This window comes from Neolamprologus brichardi, chromosome 7 (genome assembly GCF_056152115.1).
Source record: "Neolamprologus brichardi isolate AB-2024 chromosome 7, ASM5615211v1, whole genome shotgun sequence".
Lineage (NCBI taxonomy): Eukaryota > Metazoa > Chordata > Actinopteri > Cichliformes > Cichlidae > Neolamprologus > Neolamprologus brichardi.
In genome coordinates, this window is record NC_142110.1 from 14,096,997 (window position 1) to 14,113,470 (window position 16,474).

General features: G+C 37.7%; 1 protein-coding gene across 6 annotated transcripts in view; it reads right to left on the bottom strand.

The window, feature by feature from the left end:
- megf11 (multiple EGF-like-domains 11) overlaps window positions 1-2,822 on the bottom strand; it is a 78,721-nt gene extending 75,899 nt beyond the window's left edge. For all 6 annotated transcript variants that reach the window (XM_035907245.2, XM_006789271.2, XM_087843143.1 and 3 more), the window contains exon 1: window positions 2,606-2,822. The gene's annotated coding sequence lies outside the window, so the exon portion shown is untranslated. The remainder of the gene's footprint in view (window positions 1-2,605) is intronic.
- Between the last annotated feature and the right edge of the window lie 13,652 nt (window positions 2,823-16,474).

Consider the following 16,474-nt stretch of genomic DNA (forward strand, 5'->3'; position numbering starts at 1 on the left):
ACTTAATCCCTACAGTTGTTTTTTTTTTTTTTTTTTCGGTTTAATGAATACTGTGAGTTGCTACATAAAAATCACATTACCACCATGGAATGAATTTTTTTCTTTTTTCTTGAGATGAGAGAAATTGGTCAGCCTTCCACATCTATCTGCTTTCATTAATCAGCCCTAATTAAACATATTGATTGAGCCAAACATCGGGATTTCCAGTTGAAAGGGTTTACTAGACTGTAAAATGCCTGCAAAAAAATGACCTCCACCGAATGCACGAGGCACTTAGGTGCCCCGGACACAGTGATCCTTTAAGTGAGCCCCCAAAATAAGACAAATATGCATCTGTTCAGTAAACAACATCAGAATTTACGGTGTCTGAGCGGCAAATGTCGTCCTTGGCTCCACTGAGAGCTGAAGCCACTGAAGCTGAACCGAGTATTACTTTGGTTTCTGGCTCCATGACCCCTCATTAGAGGAAAGTGTTGCTTAAAATCACAGCTTTAACCAGCCCTAACTCTGGATATCAATGTTTTATGTATATATATATATATATATATATATATATATATATATATATATATATATATATATATATATATATATATATATATATATACACACACACACACACACCCCTTTTCTCCCATTTTTCCAAGCACTTGCTATGCCCTGACAGATTGAGTGAACTACTAAAAGACAATGACTGTTTTTCTTTTACTAATTATCTACAAAAGACTAAAGAATATTACAGTTAGGTATTGTTATTCACAGTAATATTAGCAAGAAAAATGTAAATGTGATTGTTAGATGAAATGATTCCCTAACCTGTCAGACAAAGTGAAGGATTCTTTAACTAAATAAACACTTAAAAAGCTATTATCCATTCAGTGTTTACATGATTTATTGACACAAAGCCGAACACAAGGTCATTTTTTATATTTGTGAAAGGCCTGACATTTGAAGATACTCCATTTTCACGGGACAATAGGCAGGTATGAAAAAGGAATATGGTGATTTTGTCAACTTGTTTGACAGCCTAAAGCTGAACTGTGGGCATAAAGAAAGGAAAATGGGAGCAATATTTGCCCACGCTTTCTAATATTTTGACAGGTCATGGTGGTCCAGAATAACAGCTGATTTGACAAAGGAACAGATGATCTAAATATAAAGGCAGTATTTGTTAAACATGAGTTAGGACACTGTGAATTATTGATGTGCTCCAGTTATCTGGAGAACAAAAAAACAAAATGAACACAGAACATTAAAATTGCGGTGTGATTTAACTAATTGTGTAGCCCTTGAATACTCAGAAATGAAGCTGTGAATATCAAGTGGAGTCTTGAAAGGGGTTACAATGAACAAGCCGGAGTTTCTGGAAGCACAACAGCACACACCAAGTGTCCAAGTCTCACTCAAAAACTAAACCTTCACTGCTGTGGTGTCACGGTGCATCCCTGATAAATGACTTTATGACAAATTGCTATAATGCAGAGAACCCATGCTGAGCATGTGGAACTATGTATGCAGCGCCAGCAGGGCAAAGCAACAGTAGCTACAGTGTGCGTATTTCTTTGTGTGTGTCTGTGCGTTGTGTAACTGATAGTGATATCATCAAAACTGTATGTTTTAGAGACGGGCTTCTTGGTTTTGTTTATTCTCCCACAAAGGAAATCAGCAGCAGTAATGATTTCATGATTAAACCATGGTGCAGATCTGCTCATTGACTAACAGGCTAATGCAAGTTTAATCAGATGCTTTACGTTGCACTTTGTTGTCATCTAGTGGTTAAAAAATGACATAACATGCCGCATGTCATTTCTATTCTGTGCATCTAAAATGTACATCAGTCCTAATCCTTGAGTTTGAAGGGCAGACCATTATCTCAAATCCTGCTTCTATGAATGTCTCTTAAGCTTAAAAAACGACGTCGTGACATCGCAGTTACACAGGGGCCACTTACACTAGTGTTCATATTAAATGTGTAACATTTAAAAGGAACCAGGGAATGAAAGATCACATTGAGCACACAACCAACCAAACTAACTCCAGGCAAGGCAAAAAAGCATCACAACAAAGCATAAACTGCAGCAGTTCAAATAAAAGGAAAGAAAATCGAAATCATTAGCATTCAAAGCTTTACAGCTTTTAAAAATGACAATCTTCAAAAGTAATAGACTAGTTTGAAAAGACAGAGCACGTTGGCATACAAAAATATATATGCGATAAAAGAAAAACACTCGGCTTCGCGACTGCAGCAGATTAGAAAACTCTCCGGGATGATACAGCCCTTTTCTTTGGCACAGCGCGCACATTTCCGTGGGATATACTCGCCAATAGCCTAATTAAATGGAAAGCACAATTTGTCACAGCAACCAACAGCAGCGCGCTCAGACTGCAAGTTACTGCGGAGCCACTCCAGCACTTAAAACAAAAATACACAATAATGTATTTTTCTCTGTCTCTCTCTTAAAATAAAATAAAAAAAAAAATCTGCTTTAACAAACATCTGGAAACATGTTTATCGCCACACATGCTGCGCGTGCAGATGACACGCCTGCTGCAGCATCATTTACAAATTGAGCCCGATTTGTCGGGGGGGAAGCATTTGACTCACCGTTGAATTGAAGCTGAATTGGAAAGTTATCGACCTCAAGGCGAAAGAATTGACAGGGTCCACCGTGCAACGAGCTCTTCCATATTTAGTTAAAGCAGAAAGTCAACATTCAGGCAGGATCGCTGAGAGCAGGTACTTTGTGGAGTTGTGTCAGCGCAGGGCTTTTTCACACTCGGCGACGCGCACGAGACAGGTGCGAGGAACCGCCGCCGCTTCCTCCCTCTCCTCTCTCCCCTCCACGGGGTGAAGCGCGGCCCACTTTAAACTCTGGTGACGTCATGGTCGCTGATGCTGATGCTGCCCTCCTCCCTACCCACCTAGTCCCCATCACCCTGCCGTACACCTCTCCGCACATAAACACACACTTGCTTGTTCTTACAGAGAGGATGATCCCACAATATTATTAGAGCAACCTGGGAAACATCTCCCCTCTAACCTCAGCAGTTACAGCCTACAACCTGTAGGATCTCTTTCAGAATTCTTAAAAGTCTTTTTTTCTCATTTTGCAAAGCGTCTTTCATCTAAGCTACTTCTAGACATGGATGCAACATTTAAAATTGTATGTGGTGAAAGCAGCAAATTGCCTGGAACAGCATAATTATTATAATTAGATCCTATTTCTGAAAGGATGCACACTTTAGTTCTCCTGTGAACCAGAGAGGGAAAAAACAGGGGGAAAAAAATCAATTTACTTAAGACTGAATTTTTTTCCTTCTCTTTAAATATTCAAATGATTGTTCATAATCCACCTTTACTAACAAATCCTCATCTGCGTGTGACAGATTTAAGGAAGTTTGCTAAGTTTTTACAGCGACTTCTCACTTTGCAGTCCTGATGTTTCCAAGGATTTTTTTCACATGGAAGATTCGCAAACCAAACCCTGGATCTGGTTCTTAGTTTGACGTTTAAAGAGATGTGCCGCTTAGTGGGAAATTAGAAGGTGTTAAGAGGAGGGAGACTGTTTAAAGAAGCTGTGCATTTTTTTTATACTGAAAAATAATGGCCGTCATCTTAAATATGAGTCTCTTGATACTTTTATTACCAACAAAGTTTAAAAAATACTTTTAAAAACACATAAATGTGCCAAAGTTTGTCATAATGTGACTTATAGCACTTTATTGAGTCCATCTAACTTAAACACTCACATGCCTGACATGAATACTCATGAGATGAACAAATGTACATTAGTCACAGTGCAATCATTGTGTTGTTTTTGTTGGTTTTCTTAAAGAAAAATGCTAAAATATATTTTTTCAGCAGGAACAAGTGGGTTGGCAGAGACATTACATTGTGAGGGTATGGGAAAGAATTGATAGATGAAGAAACATTTTGTCAGTTTTGGTCTTTTCTTGGGACTTATTGATGAAAAATGTATGACAGACATATTGTGGAGCAACAGCTTTATCCTTCAGGTGAAAGTCAGTGCAGAATGTGTTGAAGAAATGTGACAAGACTGAAAAGCAAAACATGACATGTCCTGTCACTCACTTTTGTTGCCGATTCTTGTTTGTTTCCATTGCCTAGCATACGTGTGTTTGCCTGCATGCCAACCAGCCAGTAAGAGTACACTCTGGATTGTAAGATAGAACGTTGGAGGCGTTTTTTGCCTTGGCTTTGTCTGTCCATCAGAGCCCTACTGCATGCTCCCCAGCACAACTGCAACAGATGTGTAAAAAAAAAAAAAAAAGTGTCCAAATGTACCAATGCCAAAGCATAATTTACTTTAAGTATGCATTATGCAGCTGTTGTATAATCTGATTTCTTTTTGTAATGCATTCATGAGAAAACATCATCATCTCACTGTCCTATTTAATTGAGGCAAGGCTAACTGCTGCTGTTGTCTTAACTGCTGATTATATGAATGTGATTATTTTCAAATTGCTCAAAATTAAAGTTGAAATAACTGCTGTTGCCAAGTAGAGGTGCAACCTCACAAATCCTTATACTTTTTATCATTATATAGTTATAATTTAGGACAGGAAATCCACAAATTATCACATTTGAGAAGCTGTGTAAATAATGAACTTTACAACTTATCTGTACTTCTATGGTTTCTTATTGTTTTTAGCAATATTGGTATTTTAAATATTTCTCTGGTTTTGGCTGTTAGTTGATACAAAAAGATTTCTTTTGTGTCTTCATATTTGTAGTGAAGTAGAAATGGTGCATATAGCCCAGCATGTATTCCATGCAGCTGCACTAAACTCAAGCCCCAGCAGAGCACCGTGTGTGTGTGTGTGTGTGTGTGTGTGTGTGTGTGTGTGTGTGTGTGTGTGTAGCCTTTTACTTATTCTTGCTGAGTTAAGCTGAGTGCTGGACTTTTGTTTTCATATTTTTATGTTCTCGGTCACATATGCAGTCCTCTGTGTTTTGCCGTTGGCTTTGCTCCAGATGAACCACATCTGCCCAGTGTTAGAACTGCTTTTGCCTCTGTATTATTGCTTGCTGACTTATCATAATCAAACAGAAGGGCACTGCTCCACCTTCCCACTGCCACTGGCTAAGGGGTAAAACTTTCTTTATGTAACATGATAATCTATCACTCTACTTAAGGCTCTTAAAATTAATTATTCTTTGGAAGAAGTTGATCGTGAATTGAATCGCTTTATTCTTATTTTATTTCTTGTTTGCTTCTTCTTGCCACATTCATAGAAAGCATCTTATAAAACATTTTGAGATTAAGAAAATTGGCCTCCTCACATTGATACTCCAGTCAAGAAATCACACACTACGTTTATAAAATTTAAATTAAGGAACACTGCTTCCTGTCCAGAGGGAGACACTCAAGGTGAAGGAAACAAAGAAAAAAGACAAAAAACTAGAAGGCTCGGCACTTGAAAGTCTGTGCGATGTAAACGATGTAATTAAGTGTACTGAAGTGGGAATTTCAAACCTTTTGCATGCGATTCAACCATCAAATAAATGTTCCTTATTTATGTTAATCCAGAAATAGAAAACAGTGCATGAGTACCCACTTGTCCTGCCACAGCTGTCCCATCCTGTCATTGTTTTTCTGTATTAGTCATTGGACAGATTTGCATGTTTGGGACTCAAACTTTTGGCCTTTTTTCTCAGCAGGAGCAACTGGCGGCTGTTATCGGCTGCTTCAGAAGCTGCCTTTGTGGCCTGCTGCAATCCCAGACCACAAATCCCCAACTCCCTGACCAAAGTAGTGGTGGATGAGGCAACAAATCCACAGCATCAAACAAGACATAGTGTATTCTGGTTTTCCAACACTACTGCTCATCCTCAATCAGCCCGTCTGAGCTTGTTTCTTTTATGTCTCATCTGTTGTCTCCTGATGGCACAGCAGTGTCTGGAAAGTGGAGTAAAGAGCGGACTTGTTTTGACCATATCAGGGCGGTAGGCTGGCTTTGTGATAGACTGTATATACAGATCCATCTATCTATCTATTTTCTTAACTGCTTATCCAATTCAGGGTCGCGGGGGGGCTGGAGCCAGTCCCAGCTGTCATAGTGGCTAGAAGACTGTATATATATCTGAATCTCAATTTTTGTTATCTTTTTTTTATTACCCACACTGTTTGCTCAGAAGTGATTCCTGACTTCCTTTAGGTGCAACATACCCAATGACATTTTTTGTTTTTCAGCCTCTCAGTAAAACAAACCTGTTCATTAAAAATACTAAAACTAACAACAACAGACAAATAAATTTCAGGTAAAATTGACCACCATCTTTCTTGTTTCATGGTTTTTCTCAATGTATCAAGCAACACAGTTCATTTAATATTTACAAGGTTGGATAACCCCCCAGTTCCTCCAGAATTAATGTCCCCGTTATTCAGGATTATCCACAGATCACATTTTCAACACTTTTCAACTTCCTGCCCTCTGGACATTTGAAGATATATATACATATTCTCAGTGTTGGGAAGGTTACTTTTAAAATGTATTCCATTACAGAATACAGAATACATGCCCCAAAATATATTCTGTAACGTATTCCGTTACGTTACTCAATGAGAGTAACGTATTCTGAATACTTTGGATTACTTAATATATTATCATGCTGTTTCCAACTACATGAATGTACTATTGCTGTGATTTATTACTGTTACTGAAGGTCCGCGGCTCCGAACCGTAGTAAAGGGACCTCTGGCTAATATGGTGGGTTCCGTGTCGGGCTCGTGGCCGAAAACTAGCTTTACTTTGTTGTCTGGGTCAACTCTGCCAGCGAGAGACAGAGAGAGGCGTTGAAAGGCTGCTCCAACTGAACTTATTGTTTTTGGAGGAAAACACAAACACGGTGTACAGTCGAGTCTTAATAGCTTACTTACAACTGGGCTCGTCAGGCACTCTTCTTGGCTGCAGTGGTTATTATTATATTTACATGCTTCCAGCTCCCATTTTTGCTCGATGACAGCTCGTACTTTTCCTTTTTCTCCCTCCCTCGCTCACAGACACATACCGTGTATGGCAGTCCATTCTCCCTGCAGCACGGACTACACTGCCTATGATGCTACATTCTTTAAAGCTATACCTGTAGCATTCTGCCTATTAGCTTAGCACAACAACAACAAAAAGGCCTCTCTCACCCAGGAAACACGCAGAGAGAGCGTTACCCTGCAACCGTAACGCTGCCGCCTGGAACAACAGAACGTAGCTGTCAAACAAAACCCAAACAGGCCTGACTCGCCACAATATGAAACAGGGAAGTACTGCCGTGTAATCCATTTATTTCAACAAAGTAACTGTATTCTAAATACCACCTTTTTAAACGGTAACTGTAACGGAATACAGTTACTCATATTTTGTATTTTAAATAGGTAAGGGCGGTACATGTATTCCGTTACTCCCCAACACTGCATATTCTCTGCTTTGAACAGGGCCGTGCAGAGAGGTTTAAAGGGGCGGGTGCTCAAAGTTAAAAAGGGGCACATTGAACCAGGCTGAATAACAGCAACACACATTCATCAAGAATCTAATATGGGAAGGGCAGGGCTGTGTTGATTTGAGACTGTAGACATTAGAAAGTCCATAGGAGAGATGGTAGCTGATTAAACAAGTATCATGAGATAATAACAAAATGCAAAGATTGGTGACAGCGCTTGGAACCATAAGGCAACAAAAAACTGTGAGAAATAATTTAGGCTCTGCCTGTGAATCACTCTTTGCTTCTCTTCTTCCTTCCATCCCTTCATTTCATATATCACTCTCCACTTGCTGTCTATCTGAGAACAAGGCACAACTTGCTATTGCAATAAACTATCTATCTAACTATCTAACTATCCACACCTAACAACTCCAGCACTTAATCTATAATAAAATGATGACAGAAAAATGTTATAGCACTGCCTTTAGTAGCCTCACACAGCTCCTACTGTTTCCTCCTCATGTCCTTACCAGCCAATGTTATATCATGAGTAATAATATAAAAAAATCCATATACATAAAACAAACACATGCACGCACACACAGTGACATTTTAGACCTTCTTCAGAATACTGTATATACTATGGGCATCATGGTGCTGATCCAGAATCCTTACATTATTATTTATTACTAGAGCTACAATAATAAAGCAATGAGGAGGGGGAAGTAATAAATATGAAATAATGTATTTATGATGATTCCATTTGTTTCACTATCCACTCTGTGCAGGGGAAAGCTTATTACATTTTTAAACTGTAGAGATACAATAATTTTATTGCTGTAAAATCCAAATTTTGTCTTATTTAAAATATAAATCTAATATAATCTGCTTCTTAATGTATGTTCTTTAAAATACAGCGTGTGTTTTTTAAAATATTATAATAATGCATAATTATGTGGACATGCATATTAGATCGTTTTTTAGTAAAATATAATCCCTCCAGAAAGGCAGGAAAAGCCCTGTAACTTACTTTAAAACTAAATATGTTCCCTAAAACGGTGGACAGAGCTACAGACCCATGACAGCCTTACCCAGTGAGCTAGCAGCTATGACCAGCACTACTTGTGCAGTTAATAAAAGGACAGGTAATGTTTGTCGTGCTGTTGCACACACAGCACGCTCATTTGTTTCAGTTCGTCAGTTGCCACAAGACAGCTTACCAACGTGTACGTAATAAGCTAATACTCCTGTGTGCTGTAGACTACAGTGTACGCTGTACACCTACTTACTGGTTTTGTCGCATCAGTCTGTGTCTCTGAGTTAACTTGTTTCTCCTACAGCTCCGGACCGCTAAAAATGCGCGTGCTCTTTGTGAGCTCGTTCCCAGCTCGTAACCAGCGCGTTCTGCCGTCAAGGGCGATCATTGGTTAAATGTGATCATGTGACTGATGCAAACCAGATCCTTTTATTTAGCAAAACTGTGATTAATAGTTAAATATTATTGTTGAGGGGCCCAGACAGGACTCCGCACGCACACACACATTAATTTTTTTTTTTTTTTTTAAAGTTGCCTCAACAAAAGGGCACTTTGGGCACCCATCAGGAAAGGGGCGGGTGCTCAAGCCCCTCTAGCCCCCCCTCTGCACGTGCCTGGCTTTGAATGATAATTTGTCTCCTATGTGTTTTTTGACAAAAAGTTCAATTATTTAGTTGATTTTCTCTATCTTGAGTACGTGTCTTCGAAAATATAGAATCTATGAATATTCAGATGTTCAAATTCTGCTTTTCCTGTCACACGTAAGATGCGTCCCGCCTTAGAAAATCCCATTTTAATGCAGGTGCACTGGAGATTTCATGTTTGCACATCACATGTACATGTCTTAACCTCTGAATGAAGGTGAGAAACTTTCCTCTTTCAGTAGATCAAGATGAAAAGCACTTCTGTGTCAAACTGCACACATACTCCATTCAGAAAAGTGAAAGTCAAACATCCATGACATGTAAAAACAGAACAAAACCAAAAAACAGGTGAAACGACTTTTTGAGAGGAGGCGTTAAATGCAATCAAGCACAAATAAAAAAAAATAAGTTACCAGCACTGCAAAAGATTGGAGTGTTAGATAACTCAGCACCTACTACAGTCATCTATTTGGATGTCTTTGAGCACCTGCAGATAAAGGTAATACAGACAAACAAAAAACACTTTCAAATTTTAAAAAAAAGAAAAGAAAAGAAAAACAAAAAAATTGAAATGTTATCTTTTGGGATTGCTTGATGTTTGCTATCTTGAGTCAGAAGTGGACCTTTCAATTGAGTATTGATTCGGAGCACATTCGAAATTCCACAAAGGAATGCCTTATAAACAAATAAAGAGCAAGTTATTGAATGGTCTCGTCAAAGCTCACATTTGAATCCTATTGAAATGTTGTGGGGAACATTTCAAACAGTCCATACAAGCAAGAAAACACTCACCCTGGCATCTGAAGGATTTTTACATGGAGAATAGTCAAAAACCTTGGCAGCCCAATATCTGAGACTTTGGAGAAATTATGCAAAGTGCCCACAAGAAATTAAATATACGAAAAGTGTCTGATACAAGTCTACTTACTTTTTCCATTACATGTACTGATATTTTTATTGAATAGCAATGTTTCACTTTAAGTGTTCTTCCATCTTTATTTGTAAGCAGCGTATTGAAGAAGCTTTGGGTTAGTGTCTGCTTTCAAAGAGAGGCAACAATTTAGTAGTGATGTAGTTACTTTTTCCACATGATTTTATGTACAATTAGTATTAGAAATAATTATATTTTTTTCTTTCATTTTATGAAATATGATCCCCTTCAATCTCACTGGCACAGTGTGCAAAAACAATGGTCTTTCTTCAGATCGGAGGTTCCCCAAACAGCCCCAAAATAAGCATAATGCTGTTCTTGTCATCCTAATTACGGTTCTGTGACTATATGTGAGGTGTTCCAACCCCTCAGAATGGAAAAACACTGCTGTAGATGTTTTATGGTCCATATTAGATACCAAAACTCTAGAAAGGTCGGTTAAGCTCAAGTGCCCACAGTGCAGTTTGTCAAATGAAACTTACAATTCTCAGGTTTCCTGTCTATGGGCCAATCTTTCCTCTCTGTCAGTCCTGGTTTATGAAGAAAAAGCTGATTATGGCAGCAAGATGCTTTTGGTAAAACAGGCACGGCTCACTGGCCTTGTGTCCGTCAGGACGATGTGCAGAGACTTCAGGGTAAATTGTAAAAATGGGAGTCGATTTAAAGTTCTGCTTGATGTCTAATCTACACGCTACATTTAGGCTGACAGCTAATACATCATTAGGGTAGAGAATGTCAGGTGAATCTACTCTTTGGTATATTTTTTTTCACAGAGATCAAACAGTTTGAGCTGAGCAGTTTTCCCCAACAAAACAAAAACTTTTAGTCGAATGACTCCTTTTAGGGATGAAAATTATTCAAAGCGTCCCATCTCCAGCTGGGAAGAGTAGTTTAGTCAGCGATTTTAATTCAGGAAGCAAGCCTTTTTTGACTTAATGGCGGTCATCATTGTCTTCTCCATCCTCCTCCTTCCATCGCTGCTGTGGACTCTCTGGTGGTTAGGAGCACTACCCTCAAAGTATTTAAGAAAGAATTTTAAATATGTACTGGCTGTATGTTTCATGTCCTTCTCTGCAACTTTTGTGATGATGTTTTTCCCCTTTTTCTTACTGTTTTTATCTCCATTGCTTTATGTTAAAAAAAAATAGTGAACAACACTTGGGAGTGCGTAAAAAGTAGACAGAGGATTAAATCTCTGCTTTTTTATAGTCTGCTCTTGTTTAACAGTTGTTTTACAAAATGCTTGTAGGCTACTGGGTCCTTTACTAGAGGACACAGTTTGCTGCAAAATAACAAAAAAAAAAACAATCCACACATACACACACACAAAACCCCATCATTAATGCAACATGAGTCTGTCCTCTGAAATGTTAATGTGTTTATATGATCATTGTGAAGATCAGCCTTCTTTATGAAGAGGAAATGCAAATGCCATTTTTTGCAGCTTATATCACTTTAAGGTAAATACTTAAAGGATAGAGGGAGGTAAGTACAGATTACATTTTGGGAAAGAGTAGTTCTCTGCCCTGCAGAGGGGGAATAAGAGAGAGGAGAAAGCGGCGCAGAAAGAATAACCAAAACTGGGTGTTCGGTACTGTTATTAGTCAGAAGCATGCTCCAAATGAGTTTAACTTTATAACCATCTCCACAACCCTCAGGCCACCTTCCAGGTTAAGAACCACATTTGTACAAATAGACTAAATTTCAAAATGTTAATAACCGATGAATAAATAAGTATGTTTTTTGAAATTATAATTTTACCATTCTTTTTTCCCCTCTCAAATACTACAACATGTTATGGTTAATAAATGAGCTTTGTCTTATTTAAAATCCACCGGACACAGATTTATTTTACAACATACGGGCAAAAGAACATTCAGATGGTGGCAGTGTTAGTGGAGAAAGAAAAGACATAAGTCTGAGCCTCTGTAAGAATCCACCCTCTTGTACAGTATGAAAAGAATCAGCAGCTTCTAAACAGTCACAGCGGGTGTCAACAATAATAAAAGATAGCAAATGTACAAAGGGAAGTATTAAAGAGGGGAGGGTATTGCTGTGGATGAAATCAGAAACAGAATCCTTGGCGATTTTGGTCTGAAATAAATAAAACAGGAGCAGAGCACGAACAGAAAATTTCACCGCCTTTCTGAGAGGCTATGACCTAAAATAGTAAAATGATTTTAAAACACTATCTTCAAATGAGATGACTGGGTTATTTACAAGTCAACTCATTTGAAGATGTTGCGGTTTTAAAGTAATGTGGGAGGAAGAGAAAAAAGAGGAAAAACACTATAAATAAGCCTTGTCATTGCTTTGTTTGCCAGGTTTAACTTAACTGGTATGTGTTTAATTACCACTGTATATAAATACTACATTATATCAAAACTATAGTTTGACAGCAAATTAATCACAAATGGCTTTTGAGATTGTTCCTATGAGTTTCCTATATTAAAATATTAATAACAAGCAACTGGCAGAATGGTAATTTTATCAGATTCTCTTGCTTTATTCTTCAGGTTATATATATATATATATACACACACACACACACACACACATATATATATATATATATATATATATATACATACATACATATACATATATACTGAGCTGGCATCTAATGTAAATACCTAACACCTATAGAATAAAAGAATAGAAACCATTTAAGCATAATGAAGGTCGTGTGTATCATTGGTATTTTGAAATATTTTTTAAATTAATAGTATTTAAAATAACTTAAAATAATGATAACAAGATAAGGGATAAAATATCTTGAAGTAAAGAGGGCTGGGTAGTTTTCATTTCTTTTGCACCTCTATTTTTTGTCGTCGCTATGTTTTTAGTAGCCAACTTCAGTCAAATCTTGTTTATTTGCACTACAACATGCAGTTTCTAGCTTTTTCCTTTGCTATTATTTTATAATGAGGAAACACATTTAACACAACTTTTTGTAGATCAATCATGATTCATGTTAATTAGATATAGACTTGGTGGCGACTGTTTCTTTCATCACTGACTCTGTGACAGAGATGTTAATTGCATCGAATGATTTCGAGTTATGGTGCCGTTAAAATGGGCTGCATTATACTCAGAGGAGCTTCTAATATACACTGTTCAAAAAAATTAAGGGAACTGCTGGAGGTCATTTTGTAGGGGTCTGATCTTGATCCTTCAGTTTCTCCTTGCACAAAGGAGTGGATACTTGCCCTGCTGTTGGCCGTGTTCGATGGCCGTGTCCAGCTGGCCTTGCCTTTCCTCCACATTCTTCAAACTGTGAAAGTGAAACTTCATAACTGGACAGACTGATATCTGTTAACCAACTTTGCGTTATACTGATGATTGAGTGTCATTATCGTTGGTATTATTTTTAGTAGTGTCTATATTAATGCCTAAATTTCTGTTTAAATAAAAATATCTCCTTATAAATATGTTAATGGCACAAATGACATCTTGCAAAGTAAGATCACAGCGATGTATTTATCACAGAATTTTCTGATGATGCCATCAAAACCTGTAAGCAGAGCTGCTGTGCTGTATTGTAATAGATGTACCTGTCATTAAATCCAGGTGCACCCAGCTGAGTGCAAATTAAATACGTCTTCCCTAATTATATTGTCTTTTAAAAATGCAAACTCCGAACAAATAAGTTGCCATGTTATTAGATTTCCCCATCAAATGGAAACTCGCCATTACTTAGAAAAGCAACTACTTGCTCTAACACAATTCATGAGGTGTCCCTTACACATGGGCCCACAAAATTCTGACAAACATCAAGTCTCCTCAAACAATTATACAAGATGTTTCAAAGATGTCCTTGAATTGCCGGAATAACCTTCTGGTGGAAAATTACTGAATCCTTTTATTTTCTTATAGCTACTTTTGTGGCCTCAAACTAATCCTGTTTGAGTTTAAAAAACAGCTGATATAAAACCTGTAATTTGCAGTGGTAGAAAGTGGCTACATACATTTATCCACTTATTTATCCACTTGAGTCTTTCCAATTTCAGATGATCCTTTTAACTCATCTATGTTTATTTAACAACATACTTTTTACTTATAATAATAATAAACCAGTTTGTTTTTTTGTTTTTTACCATTTTTGCTTGGGATCTATGTTGGGGCAATTACTTCCTGATTTCACATGTCAGATTTTTCTCAATTAAGAATGTTAGACTCACTAATATTTAATATGAAAATTAAAAACTGGTCAAGCAGCCAAATGAAAAACACACATTTGTCTGGCAGAACTTTATTTTTTCCAAATTCTTGCTCATTCATTCAGTTTGACTTCTTTACCTTATGACCCTGCCTGCGATCAAGGACTAAAATGCATAAAGCAACATATACTTTTCCAGCCAAAATGGAGTAAGGTCCTAACTCAGTTAGAGCCTCACTTGTTTCACATTTTGTCATGTCATCACTTGATTAATTAATTTTTCACTCAAAATAGCCTTTTCTCAGTATTTTCTTGAATCGTCTTTGGCAGCAATTAGAGCCTCGAGTATTTTTGTGTAGGATGCTACAAGCTTGACACACCTATATTTGGGTGGTTTCTCCCAATCTTCTTTGCAAAACTTCACAAGCTACAGCAGGTTGTATGGGGAGCAATGGTGCACTGCCATTTTCAGATCTCTCCAGAGATTATCATTCTTAAAGTCCTGCTCTGTTCACGCATGAGGCCAAGCTTATTCCTTGAACAGAATTACCAAGGCCATCTTAATGGATAAAGTCCTCATGATGTGAGCACTGCCTAGGGGCCCACCTCCAATAGAACCAGTCTCAGGGTGGGGCAATTATCTGCTGTGAGGGGAGGATGATGAGGAGACAACTAACTAGCTAATTAACTAAGTCATGTTGGTCTTGATTTGTTTATCAGTTTTTTTGACAGATCTAAGATAGAAAGATATAAAAGTCTATTTATTCTGTTTGAGTTTATTCAGAGCAGCCAGACACTAGATGTTCTATTGTCTCTTCTTATTTGCCACATATTCAGTGTTTGTTAATTTCCACTTTTTAAAAGTTGTCACATTTGTCAAGGCCGTTGAATTGGTGCCATGTTTCAAGAGCTTGTTTCAGTTCAATTCAGTTCAGCCTCATCTTTTCAGTAGCAGTTGGTCTTAATGCATTGATCTTAAGCAGCAATAATGAGCCCTTCAGTTTCTGACTGTAGGCCTGCTGTTTTAAGCCAGCAGCTTGTTTGGTCCAAATCTCTGCCATTTATTCATTTCAAATACTGTCCGGAGCATTTTCTTGCCATTTTCTCTTTCATTGTTATAGAGTTTGATGTTTGCCTGCCATTTCTGCTTAGCTGGTAGTTGGCTCATTTTCCAGTAGCTGTATCTTTGGCATATTGAGCTCTCTTTTGAATATAACGGCTTCATTAGTGCAGTGATAATGATTTTTCTTGGTTTTTTTTAGTTCTTTCACTATCTTTAGCTTTGGTAAGGTGATTGTCTTCTTTATGTTTGAGGTATGTGTCCAATGTTTTTGTTTTGTACAGAGAGTACAGAACATCTTTTCTATCCATCGATCCATCTCATCATATTCAGGGTCACAGGGAGACTGGAGCCGAATACAGCTGTCAGTGGGAGTAAGTTGTGGTACACCCTAAACAGGTTGCCAGTCTATTGCAATGGTAACACAAAGACACAGATTCACTGTGACTCGAACAGCCGATTAAGGAAGAATCACCAACTAAACTTCCCATTGTATTTTATTTTTCCCTGAAATGTTCTTTTTTTGAACAGAGCTGAATACTTTCTTTTGGTCAACCAAAAGGAGTAAGATTATTTCTTTTCCCAGTCTTAATTGCCTTCATTATGGCTTTATTCATAAGTAGTTGATCTACATAACTCCTACATAACTACAGTATTTTTGTTGTAGTGCTAGCAAGTTGTTGCCCACCAGATTCTTGTAGGATCTGGCTATTGGTATTCATTTTAAAGTCTTACACAGTGTAGGATTAAGTAGTACCACTTGTTAGTCGACTGCATTAGTTGGGCACTAACAATAAGGAGGCCATTCTTCGTGGTTTTCTATGATCGTGTCAGGTTTTCATGTAGTGCTGTTGTTTTAGCCAGAAGCTTGTTACGCCATCATTCCCCAGGGTCTCCCAGTTTTTGGAGTTTTTGGATATCTGTTGTTTGTTGTTGCCTCCACTGTTGTTGCCTAAGATGTCACTGACTGCAGAGGCAGTGGCATAAAATAATTTGTTCACTTCAGCAAGGGATAGCTTATCATTAAGCCTATTCTTAATAGCCATGATTGCTCTATTAGTTATTTTTAACCCTCTCAAGGCAGGCGTTGCAGATTTGCAACAGTTAAAAGCTAACAACCTGATTACCCCACATACATATTTTATGAGTTTTTTTACTCAGAAGTACCACTGCAGGTATTCTTTTGTGCATTAGCAACAAAAACTT